Genomic DNA, 13,189 nt, shown 5'->3' with positions numbered 1-13,189 from the left:
GCACTCTGTTCCCCTATGTCTGTCCCCCCTCTCTCTGCCCCTCTCTCTGTCCCACTGCTCTCTGTCCCCCTCCCTATTTCCCCCTCTCTCTGTCCCTCACTCTCTCTGTCCCCCCTCTCTCTGACACCGCTGCTCACTTCCCCTCTGCTCTCTGCCCCCTTCTCTCTGCCCACCTCCTCTCTGCCCTCCCTGTCTCTCTCCCCTTCTCTCTGTCCCTTCTCTCTGTCCCCTTCTCTCTGTTCCCTTCTCTCTGTTCCCTGCTCTCTGTCCCCACTGTCTCTGTCCCTCACTCTCTGTCTTTGTCTCCATCTGCCCCCTCTCTCTGTCCCCACTCTCTCTGTCCACCTCTGTCTCTGTCCATCACACTCTCTGTCCACCTCTTTCTCTGTCCCCCTCTCTCTGTCCCCACTCTCTCTGTCCCTACACTCTCTGTCCCTCTCTCTCTGTCCCCACTCTCTCTGTCTCCACTCTCTCTGCCCCCTCTATCTGTCCCTGTGTAACTCTGTCCCCCCTCTCTCTGACCCCCCCTCTGTCCACCTCTCTCGCTCTGCCCCCCTCTCTCTGCACCCCCTCTCTGCACCCCCTCTCTGCACCCTCTCTCTGCCCGCCCTCTCTCTGCTCCCCTCTCTCTGCCTCCCTCCCTCTGCATCCCTGCCCCCCTCTCTGCCTCCCTCTCTTTCAGCCCTCCCTCTTTCTGCACCCTCTCTCTGCCACCCTCTCTATGTTCCCCTCTCTCTGCGCCTCTCTCTGTGACCCTCTCTCTGCCCCCTCCCTGAAATTCTCTCTCTGACTCCATGACCTCCTCTCTTTGTCACTCATCTCTCTCTGTCCCCCCCTCTCTGTCCCCACTCTCTCTTTCCCTCCTCTCTCTGTCCCCCTCTCCCTGTCCCCACTCTCTCTGTCTCCCATCTCTCTGTCCCCACTCTCTCTGTCCCCCTCCATCTGTCCCCCTCTCTGTCCCCCTTCTCTCTCTACCCCCTCTTTATATCTCCTCTCTGTCTGTCCCCCTCTCACTGTCCCCACTGTCTTTGTCCATCTCTGACTGCCCCACTCTCTCTTTGGCCCTTTCCCTCTGCCCCCGTCTCTCTGTACCCTGTCTCTCTGTCCCCCCTCTCTCTCTCCCCCACTCTCTGTTCCCCCTCTCTCTGCCCCCTCTCTCTGCCACCCTCTCTGTGTTCCCCTCTCTCTGCCCCTCTCTCTGTGGCCCTCTCTCTGCCCCCTCCCTGAAACCCTCTCTCTGCCCCACTATGACCTCCTCTCTTTGTCACTCATCTCTCTGTTCCCCCCTCTCTGTCCCCCTCTTTATGTCCCCCTCTCTCTCTGTCCCCCTCTCCCTGTCCCCCTCTCTCTGTCCCCACTCTCTCTGTCCCCACTCTCTCTGTCCATCTCTGACTGCCCCACTCTCTCTTTGGCCCTGTCCCTCTGTCCCCGTCTTTCTGTACCCTGTCTCTCTGTACCCCCTCTCTCTGCCTCCCCTCTGCCCACCTTTTTCTGTGCCACTAAGTCTGTCCCCTTCTCTCTATCACCCTCTCTCTGTCCACCCAACTCGCTCTGCCACCTCTCTCTGTTCACTCTCCCTGCCCCTATCTCTCTAACCCTCTCTCACTGTCCCCCTCTCTCTCTGCCCCCCGCCCCCTCTATCTGTCCCCCCCTCCCTGTCCCCCTGTCTCTGTCCTCCCCTCCCTGTCCCCTGACTCTCTATCACCCCCCGCTCTGTCCCCCACTCTATTTCCCCCTCTGTCTGTCCCTCACTCTCTCTGTCCCCCCCCTCTCTGACACCGCTGCTCACTTCCGCCCTCCTCTCTGCCCTCCCTCTCTAAGTCCCCTTCTCTCTGTTCCCTTCTCTCTGTCCCTAGCTCTCTGACCCCTGCTCTCTGTCCCCACTCTCTCTGTCCCTCACTCTTTGTCCCTGTCTCCCTCTGCCCCCTCTCTCTGTCCCCACTCTCTCTGTCCACCTCTCTCTCTGTCCACCTCACTCTCTGTTCACCTCTCTCTCTGTCCTCCTCTCTATGTCCCCCTCTCTCTGTCCCCACTCTCTCTGTCCCCACTCTCTCTGTCCCCCTCTCACTGTCTCCCTCTCTCTGTCCCTTCTCTCTCTGTCCCCACTCATTCTGCCTCTCTCTCTGTCCCTGTCTCACTCTGTCCCGCCTCTCTCTGACCCCCCTCTCTCTGCCCGCCCTCTCTCTGCCCGCCCTCTCTCTCTCTGCCCCCTCTCTCTGCCACCCCTCTCTTTGCCCCCCCTGCCCCGTCATTCTGCCCACCTGTCTCTGTCCACCTCTCTCTGCCCCTCTCTCTGTGACCCTCTCTCTGCCCCCCTCCCTGAAACCCTCTATCTGCCCTCATGACCTCCTCTCTTTGTCACTCATCTCTCTGTTACCCCCCTCTCTGTTCCACTCTCTCTGTCCCCCTCGTTCTGTCCCCCTCTCTCTGTCCCCCCTCTCTCTGTCCCCCCTCTCTGTCCCCCTCTTTCTGTCCCGCTCTCTCTGTCCCCCCTCTCTCTGTCCGTCCTCTCTCTATTCCCCCATCTCTGTTCCCCCCTCTGTCCCCCTCTTCTCTGTACCCCTCTGTCCCCCCTCTTTCTGTCCCTCCTCTCTCTATCCCCTCTCTCTGTCCACCCTCTCTCTGTCCCCCTCTCTCTGACCCCCCTCTCTCTGACACCCCTCTCTGTCCGCCCCCACTCTGTCCCCCCCACTATGTCACCCCTCACTCTGTGCCCCCCTCGCTCTGACCCCCCTCGCTCTGTACTCTCTCTCTGTCCCCCTTCTCTCTGTCCACTTCTCTCTGTCCCCCTCCCTCTCTGTCCCCCCTCTCTCTGTCCCCCTTCTCTCTGCCCCCTTTCTTTCTGTCCCCCTCCCTCTCTGCCCCCCTCTCTCTGTCCCCCCTCGCTCTGTCCCCCCCCTCTCTGTCCCCCTCACTCATTATCCCCTCTCTCTTGCCCTTCCCTCCCTGGTCCTCCTCTCTCTCGCACTCCCCTCTCTTACACTCCCCTCTTACACTCTCCCTCTCTCTCGCGCTCCCCTCCCTACTGCCCCTTTCTCGTCTTCCCCTCTCTCAACCTCTCCCCTCTCTCTCTCGCCTTTCCCTCTCCACCTCTCTCGCCCTCCACACCCTCCCTCTCACCTCTCTCGCACTCCATACTCTCCCTCACCTCTCTCACACTCTCCCTCCCTCTCGCCCTCGCCTCCCTCTCCCCCTCTCTCGCCCTCCCCATCTCTTGCCTTCCCCTCACTCCTGCTCCCTCACCTTTCTCAACCTCTCCTTTCCTCTCACCCTCCCTTCCCACCCTTTGCTCGCCCTCCCCTGCCTCCATCCCCCCTCTTGCCCTCCACCCTCTCCCTCCCATCACTCGCCTCGTCTCTCGCCCTCTCCCCTCCTCTCACCCTCGCTTCACTCCCCTCTCTCACCCTCTCCCTCACTCTCGCCTCTTCTCCCTCTCGCCCTCTCTCGCCTTCCTCCTCTCTCGTCCTCCCCTCTCTCACACTCACCCTTCTCTCGCCCTCCCCTCCCTCCCTACTCTCTCTTGCTCCCTCTCTCCCTCTCACCCTCCCCTCCTTCCATCATCTCTCACGCCCTCCCTGCTGTCTCACCCTCCCTTCTCTCGCCCTCTCCTTCCCTCTCGCCCTCACGTCCTTCACTCCCCTCTCTCGCCATCCCCCGTCTCTCACACTCCCCCTCTCACCCTCACCCTTCTCTTGCCCTCCCCTCCCTCCCCTCTATCGCCCTCCCCTCTCTCGCCCTCTCCATCCCTCTTGCCTTCACCTCGCTCCCCCTCTCTTGTACCCCACACTCCCACCATCCCCCCTCTCTCGCACCTACCTCTCTCACCCTCCCCCTTTCTTGCCCTCCCCCTTTCTCGCCCTCCTCCTTGTCTCGCCCTAACCTCCCTGCCCTCTCCTCTCTCGGCCTCCCCTCTCTCATCCTCCTCCCCTCTCATGCTCCCCTCTCTCGCCCTCCCCTCCCTCCCTCCCCTGTCTCATCCTCCCCTCTCTCAACCTCCCCTCTCTCGCCCTGCGGTCTATCACTCTCCCCTCTCTCGCCCTCCTCTCTCTCACCCTCCTCCTCTCTCATGCTCCCCTCTCTCGCCCTCCCCTCTCTCGCCCTCCCCCTCTCTCTCATCCCCTCTCTCGCCCTCTCCCTCCCTCTTTCTCTCTCCCCTTCCTCCCTCCCCTCTCTCCCTTCCATTCTCTCGCCCTCTCCCTCCCTCTCTCTCCCTCCCCTCCCTCCCTCCTATCCCTCCCTCTCTCTCTCCCTCCCCTCCCTCCCTCCCCTCTCCCCACCCCCTTTCTCGCCCTCTCCCTCCCTCTCTCTCCCTGCCCTCCATCCCTCCCCTCTCCCCATCCCCTCTCTCGCCCTCCCCACCCTCTCTCCCCTCTCTCGTCCTCTCCCTCCCACTCTCCCCTCTCTCGCGCTCACCCTCTCTCCCACCCTCTCTCTCTCCCTCCCCTCCCTCCCCTCCTTCCCTCCCCTCTCTCGCCCTCCAGTATCTCACCCTATCTCTCCCTTGCCCCTCTCTCTCCCCCCGCTCCTTCACTCTTGCTCCACCCTCTCACTCTTGACCCCCTCAATCAATGTCTCTCTCTGTCCCCACCTCCCTCTGTTTGTCTCTGACTGAATCTCTCTCCCTCCCTCCCTTTATCTCAGTCACAACCTGTTTTCCTGGTCCTTCCCTCTTCCTCTGACCCAGAGACTGGGGGTTGGGGGGATGATTGGTCGTGAGGCTGCCTGTGGTGGGGGGTGGGAGATGTGGGAGGTAGGAGAAGGGGATAATGGTCTATAGATGGAACTGGTGGAGGGAGGCAGAGACGGCAGGACAGAGAGAGTGAGGGTGAGGGGAAGGGAAGAGTGGAGGCAGGTGGAGAAACCGGGGTTGGGTGTGTGTGAGAGAGGGGGAGCGAGGGAGTGTGAAGAGGAGGGGTGGTGAGAGAGAGGGAGAGATTTGAGTAGAAAGTGGGGGGAAGATGAAATGGGGAGACCAGGCTGCAGTGGTGGGACAGAGGGAGCTAAACCCAGCTCCTGAGTTCAGGGCGCGGTGCCCTCCCCTTCCCTGAGGACCAGGACTTGGGACTGAGTCTGTCTCTCTCCAGCTCAGCTTCTCCAACACAAAGACACACAACAACATCAGTCACTCTGCTGCTCAGCACTCTTTAATCAACATTTTTATTGGTTACAAATGGAAGTGATGGATACAGTCAGTGGGATGGTGCCTTTTCTCACTGGCCACTGAGTTGTGAGAAACATTGAAATGTTTCCCTGTAACCCCCCTGCGGGATTAGGATGGGCAAACCAGCGCTACCCTCAGTCTGTTACCATAGCGACAGGCTGCTCCATCGCTGAAACACTGAACTGAAATGAGAAAATCCCGGATGGATTGATTAATGAGGGAATTTGATGGATGGATGGATTTGGGTGAAGGGATATTTCAGCACATTCTTCAGCTGCTGCCTAAACTTAGTCTGGGTCACGGCATAAATCGCGGTGTTTGTGCAGCAACTGAGGAGCTGCAGCATGAAGCCCAGTTCCTGCACAAAGGGATCGAGAAACACAGAGTAATATCCAATATAATACATCCGGTACCATATAGAATACAGCATTAACGTTGACCATAACAGGATGAAATTGGCCGAGATCATAAACAGTAAAATGATGGATTTTTTTCGGTTTCTCATTTCAGTGTCAGACTGAGCGTCCCCATTGGTGTGAGCGCGGAGTCTCCTGCGGGCTCTGCTGGTCACTAAAATGTGTCTGACAGTGAGAACATTGAGCAGCAGAATCAGGAGGAATGGGACACACGGGGTGAGAATGTGGTGGAGGAACTCGGTTGTGGCCCAGACAATGGAGAATACAACAGCGTCTGTTACCTCACAAAACCAGGGGGCGTTCCCCAGCCAATACCGAGCCGTGAGCATAAAATACCAGGAAATGTTCTTTAAACAGCTCAGCACAGTCACTGCTCCCAGAACCACAGCCGCCGTTTCCCCACTGCAATATTTACTTTTCAGTTTCTGGCAACAAATGGCCACAAACCGATCAAAGGTGAAAGTGACGGTGAACCAGACAGAGCAGTCAGTGGCTGCATAAAGCAGGATGGCGTGGATATTACACACGGGGACGGAGTTCGTCAGGAAATAAAACTGTTCCCGATAAACAATGGGAATGTGTCTCAGGATCAGGTCGAGGATAATGACCAGGAGATCCGCCGCTGCCATGGCCCCCAGGTAACGTCTGACACATGGAGACAATCCACAATCTTTATAAAGCAGGACGTAGATGGTCACTACGTTAACTGTGAGGAAGGAAAACAAACCCATTATCCATCAGCCTGGAGGCAAAGGGACCCGTTTGATCGGGGACCCAGTGAGATTTTCAAATGTGTCCCTGTATTCAGGGATTTATTAAAATAATTGGAGCTGGAATAACAAATGGGAAGGTCGGAATTACTGACAAAAATGTGACATAAACCACAAGAAACCCTCCCTCCCCAAACACACAGAGACACATTCATAAAGACAGATGGTTTCTAGAACATTCCCACACACTTGATCACTCGAGAGCAGACACAGGTCACTCCTGCCCAGTTCCTAATACGGAGGGTGGGAACGTTGCTGTCCTGAAGGATTCTCTCCCAGTTTCCTGAAGACAAACGGAGTTTGGGAATTCCTGTATTTTGTTCTAAATTGTGGTCGATCCTGTGTCGTGGAGAAATGTAAACACAGGGAAAACGTATTCCCCCCTTTAACTGCCCGAGGGTCCTTCGGAACAGTGTGTCCTTCTCCCTGGAACGGGATCTCTTCCCTCGGGATCTTATCGTTTGCTCAATTCACTGACGTCCGGCCGTTCACAAACAATGTCAGGGACAGAACGTTGCAGGGAATGTCAGTTATAGAATGTCAGGGACAGAACGTTCCGGGGAATGTCAGTTATAGAATGTTGAGGACAGGACGTTCCAGGGAATGACAGTTATCGAATGTTGAGGACAGGACGTTCCGGGGAATGTCAGTTATAGAATGTCAGGGACAGAACGTTCCGGGGAATGTCAGTTATAGAATGTCAGGGACAGAACGTTCCAGGGAATGACAGTTATAGAATGTTGAGGACAGGACGTTCCGGGGAATGTCAGTTATAGAATGTCGGGGACAGAACGTTCCAGAGAATGACAGTTATAGAATGTTGGGGACAGAACGTTCCAGGGAATGTCAGTTATAGAATGTTGGGGACAGAACGTTCCGGGGAACCCCTTGACCTGTCCATGACCTTTCCCTCCTCCCCACCCCACCAACACGATGTACTGTGCCTGGACACACTGTAACATTAATGGGGTGTGAGACGGAGCGTCCAATCACAGGAATGGGAATTAAAGGCATTGCCAGATCAGCTGAAATGGTTAGATATACCACATTCTCAATCCACCTCACAGATCCAGCCCAGACACCATACACCCAGAGGAGATATCTGTTCACCGTGGAACACTGTACAGACCAAGCCAGTGTCCTGCTCAGTACAACCCAGCAATCTGTCCAGATTCATCCATTATACTGGTCAATACAATTCAGCAATCTGTCCAGAGTGGAACACTGCGCAGACCACAGCAGTGCATTGATCTATAAACCCGGACTACATATCTGTACAGAGTGGAGCACTGTGCAGACCACTGCAGTGCATTGATCTATAAACCCGGACTAGATATCTGTCCAGCACAGGGAGCTGTGTAGACCACAGCAGGGCACTAATGTGTGAACCTGAAACAAATATCCATCCAGCATATGGAGCTGCACAGACCACATCATTGTATTATCTATAAACCTCAACCAGAATGAGTGACCAGCACAACGACCTGTGCTGTGATCACCCGTGCATTGATCTGTAAACCAGGAGCAGTTACCATCCCAGTATGTAAGACTGTGTACCCCACCCCAGTACATTGATCTGTAACCCAGGAGCAGTTACCATCCCAGTATGTAAGACTGTGTACCCCACCCCAGTACATTGATCTGTAACCCAGGAGCAGTTACCATCCCAGTATGTAAGACTGTGTACACCACCCCAGTGCATTGATCTGTAACCCAGGAGCAGTTACCCGCCCAGCATGTAGGGCTGTGTACGTCACCCCAGTGCATTGATGTGTAAACCAGGAGCAGTTACCCTCCCAGCATGTAGGACTGTGTACACCACCCCAGTACATTGATCTGTAACCCAGGAGCAGTTACCTTCCCAGTATGTAGGACTGTGAACATCACCCCAGTGCATTGATCTGTAACCCAGGAGCAGTTACCCTCCCAGTATGTAGGACTGTGTACCCCACCCCAGTGCATTGATCTGTAACCCAGGAGCAGTTACCCTCCCAGCATGTAGGACTGTGTATCCCACCTCAGTGCATTGATCTCTAACCCAGGAGCAGCTACCCTCCCAGCATGTAGGAGTGTGTACCCCACCCCAGTGCATTGATCTGTAAAACAGGAGCAGTTACCCTCCCAGCATGTAGGACTGTGTACCCCACCCCAGTACATTGATCTGTAACCCAGGAGCAGTTACCTTCCCAGCATGTAGGACTGTGTACACCACCCCAGTACATTGATCTGTAACCCAGGAGCAGTTACCCTCCCAGCATGTAGGACTGTGTACACCACCCCAGTACATTGATCTGTAACCCAGGAGCAGTTACCCTCCTAGCATGTAGGATTGTGTACCCCACCCCAGTACATTGATCTGTAACCCAGGAGCAGTTACCCTCCCAGAATGTAGAGCTGTGTACCCCACCCCAGTAAATTGATCTGTAACCCAGGAGCAGTTACCTTCCCAGTATGTAGGACTGTGTACCCCACCCCAGTGCATTCCTCAGTAACACTGTGTTAGATCCCTGCCCAGTGTGGGGAAACTTGTAGCCCATGCTGGAAGTGACAGGATGTACAACACTCACCCATTTCCTGCTCCATATCTCCATTGTGTCATGACAAGGGGGTGCTGTGGGTGTGAACATCACTGACTGGGAGAGATAGTGGGGGAATCAGTTTAATATCATCACATGGGAGGGGTTTGGGGTATAGACAGTTAGAGGGAGACTGAGAGACAGTGTCATTGAAGGATGTGGTCCCAGGTTGCAGAATACTGAAAGCTGGACACTTCGATAACATCCTGAAACATGAGCCAGTCTTCCCAGGAAAAATGGGAAAATGGGATATTGGTGTAAGGTCAGATGATGGAGAGTTTTGGATGAGCATTTGTTCTCCAGCTTTGTAAATGGTGTCCTTCATGGCTGGAGGTACACCCCATCAACCAGATGCTCCTGGATATTCCATGATCCCTGATACTGGTGCCATCTTTAAAAGGCCAAGGGGCACATGATTGAGCTTTCTCAGTTTGGACCTGCCCTGGACAGTTTACCCTGAGCCTGGCAGATAAGGGGCAATTACACCATGGTTTGTCAACGGGCGTACGGAGGTCCTGGTGGCTGGGCTAGTACAGAGGGGGACCATTCTCTTCCCAGAGGGGGCGACACCACCAGACCCACCGAGCATGGTCTGAGCTCCCCACCCAGCTCAGTGCAGTATCTGGGGTCTGAAGAAATGTCCAGCAATACAGGACAAGCTTCAATAACCTCCCCCACTCGCTCAGGATAAGGGTCACTGTATTCTCTCTGCTCCCTCAGTCTCACTGTATATCTGTTATTGCACCGACCCCCGAACAAGGCTCATGGTCCACCACTCTCACTGCCTCATGCTGCACCTTCTTTCTCTGTCTCTGTCTTTGTCTCTCTGTCTCTGTCTCTCTCCCCCTCTCTCCCCCCCTCCCTCCACTTCACCCCCACACTAATAACACTGCATGGATACAACACTGTGGACTGACTCCCTCCAGACACCTCACCATGACCCCCTCCCCGCCTACACTAGCACTAACAGTAGGACCACACCCACTCCCTCCCTCACTCCCTCCCTCTCTTCCTCCCATTCCAGGAGAAACAGCCTGGAAAAGGACAGAAAGATCCAAGCCGGGTGGTGGAGTGCCCGATATCCGTTCCCTCACCCCCCCTCCCCCCGCCATGTGGGGAGGACCCTGGTACTGGAGCCGGAGAGGACGGGGACATCTCGTGTGGAGATTCTGAAACATCCAAGTCCCACCGACCGAGTGAGGAGCAATGTTCAGTGAAGGCAATTCTCACTTTAAACCCACTGGCAGTTCCGTTTCCCCCTGGCACAACTTAGAAGCCGTGGCCCTAATGCCATCTTCCTTTTGTGTCGAGCTGGTACAAATGGAATCCCCACGGTCTTGGTGGGCAGGAGGATGGGCTCACAATACATCGTCACCACCACCTCCCAGGAAGGGAGCACGGAGACTCCCTCCTACATCTCCCCCTGTAAACAGCTCAGATACTGAAACTAATCTGTGATAGTTACTGCTCTCCCCACTTGTCGTGACATCTTCAACAATCTGTGCTTATATACACCCAGAGCCCTCTGCTCCTGCACCCCCTTTATAATGGTACGGCCTGTTTTAAACTGCTTTTCATTGTCTTTCCGACCAAAGTGTATCACTTCACACAGCTCTGCACTGATCCCCATCTGCCATAAACCTGAACACTACACCAACGTGTGATTGTCCTGTTAGAGTTCCACACTCTCCTCCATAGACTTCAGAGTTCTTCCAGGTTCGGTGCCACCTACAAACATTGAGATTGTTATAGTGTCACAGTCCCCATGAAACAACTGAAATCCTGCCCCACATCCACGAGTGTGAGCAAGTGAAATACTGATATATTCCCACGGACTGAGTCGAATTGACATGCTGTCAATGGAGCAACAGTCCTGACACACACCAGATGGAGCGAATGAAATATTGACAAACCACAGAGCAAGAGAAATCGGATAGGTGCCACTTATCGATATTCATCAGGGTACAATGTGATGAAGTTGAAAGGGTGTACTATACCTTTAAGAGAGAGGGAATGCTGTTCTGAACTGAGAGTTTATAAGCAACTGAGATATGAGAGGATGGCAGACCCAGAAACAGTATATTGCTGTAGAGCTGGAGTCGGGTAATAAGCAATGAACACAAAGAGGGTCCCAGAGTTGTGAATAGTTGATGCAAAATTTTCACTTTCAGAGTGAAAAAAAATTGATATTTTTTATTTAAACAGTGAAATTTGGCAGATCTGTCCCTCATATTTTAATAGTTTACGAGGCGAATTGAGCATTACTTTATGTTTCATTTAAGTTACCAGATGAGCTTCCCGCCGTGTCCGAACCATCCCCGTGTGTGTATCTGTGTGTCTCTGTGTGGGGCAGGTCTGGCAGTCTCTGTGGTGCTTAAAGTGATACAATGCCACCCTCTGCTGGCCTCCACACGCCACTGCACAGGCATTGGCAGAGGGTGAAAACCAACAGGGATTCATTCAGAGATGGGGAGGGAGAGGTCAGCTGATCACAGCACCATCCAAACTGATGTCTTATCCATGGACTGATCTAAATGTCCTTTAAACGTTGTAATTGTCCCTGCTTTGACCACTTCCTCTGGAAGTTCATTCCACACTCAAGCCAGCTTCTGTCTAACATAATTACCTCTCATGACTTTCTTAAATCTTTTTTCCTCGCACCTTAAAAATCCCTCAGTTTTGAATCCTCAACTCTAGAGAAAAGACATCAGCCCTTCAGCTTCTCTGTAATCCTCATTATTTTATAAACCTCTGTAAAGTTATTGCTTAATCTCATATTCTTTAGTGAAAAAAGTCCCAGCCGATCCAGTCTCTCCATATAGCTCACTCCCTCCTTTCCCAGCAACATCCAGGTTAATCTCTTCTCAATCCTCTCCAACTTAATAATATCAACGTCAGTAATATCAAAGTGAATAGTCAAGGTATTTTCTAAGGGTACGGGGAGTCCAAAACTAGAGGACATAGGCTTAAGGTGAGAGGGGAAACATTTAAAAGTGACCTAAGGGGCAGCTTTTTCACCTAGAGGGTGGTGTGCCTATGGAATGAGCGGGCAGGGTGACCAGACTGGACACCGAATTCAAAAAGAGGTCTCACCAATGTCCTGTACAACCACAACATGACATCCCCACTCTGATACTCAAAGTTCTGTCCTCTGAAGAGATGTGTGATAAACACCTTCTTAACCACACTATCTACATAAGATGCAAATTTTAAAGAATTAAACCTGACGGCCTCGGTTTCTGTACTACAACACTGCCAAAGGCTCTACTTTTAATTGTATAGATCCTGCTGTTGTTTGATTTACCAAATCCAGTACCTCGCATTAATCCAAAATAAACTCCATCAGCCACCCCTCAGCCCAGTGAGTGATATTACTGTCACCTCCCCCTCCCCTTCAATTTTAAAGTGCCCATCCCTCTCCAGAATGCCTGCACACTCCGGCCTTGATTTTCACAAAGACCCTGAGCTTGGGTTGCCTTGTGTGGTTTGGGGGAGGAGGGACAGATTGCAGACACAGTCAGTGGGGAGGAGAGGCTGGCCAGTAATCAGCGGCCAGGAAGAGGGGAGTCGCACATTAGAGTTGGGTAAGAGTGATCGGTGTTTTGTGACCAGAAATTAAGCTCTTCCTTCGTCTCTGGTGTTCAGTAATAAATATCTAATTGAGACCCTTCATTGGGCAGAGTGTGTCTGCAGGATTTCTGTCCCTAATATTGCAGACTACAGATCATAGCAATTAAAGATGTTTATATTTAATTTCAATGGCATAGCACGTACACTCAATATCCTTCAGTTGAGACAAATATCTTGCATTTATTTAACAATACAAAGTGTTTTTTGTAATTCAGTAATGGTAACCAGATTATAATAAATCCACACCGAGCTGAAAGTGGGCACTAAAATATGACCCAAAATCTGGGTATGGTAGTGTAGTGGGTAGTGTCCCTGTCTCTGAGCCAGAGCTCTGTATTTGATGCCAATTCCTGAACTTGCGTGGTGGTGTTCCTAGCTCTGGACTAGAAGGCTTGGATTCAAGTCCTGCCTGTTGAAGAGGTATGTCCCAGCATGTCAGGACAGGCTGATGAACAAACACACAGGAGAATACTGTTACAGCTTTATGGGTATTGCTGAGTGATGCTAGTGTCCCTGCCTCCGGGCACAAAGGTCTCGGTGTGAAGCCCACAGAAGTGTCTCAGGATACATCTGAACAAACTGATTAAAATGGATTTAAAATTGTGACTTGATGGAGAAGGAACAGGTATCAATATT

Source organism: Chiloscyllium punctatum, chromosome 24 (assembly GCF_047496795.1).
Source record: "Chiloscyllium punctatum isolate Juve2018m chromosome 24, sChiPun1.3, whole genome shotgun sequence".
NCBI classification, from domain to species: Eukaryota; Metazoa; Chordata; class Chondrichthyes; order Orectolobiformes; family Hemiscylliidae; genus Chiloscyllium; species Chiloscyllium punctatum.
The sequence above is the reverse complement of the archived record's forward strand: the minus strand, read 5'-3'. Positions refer to the sequence as shown.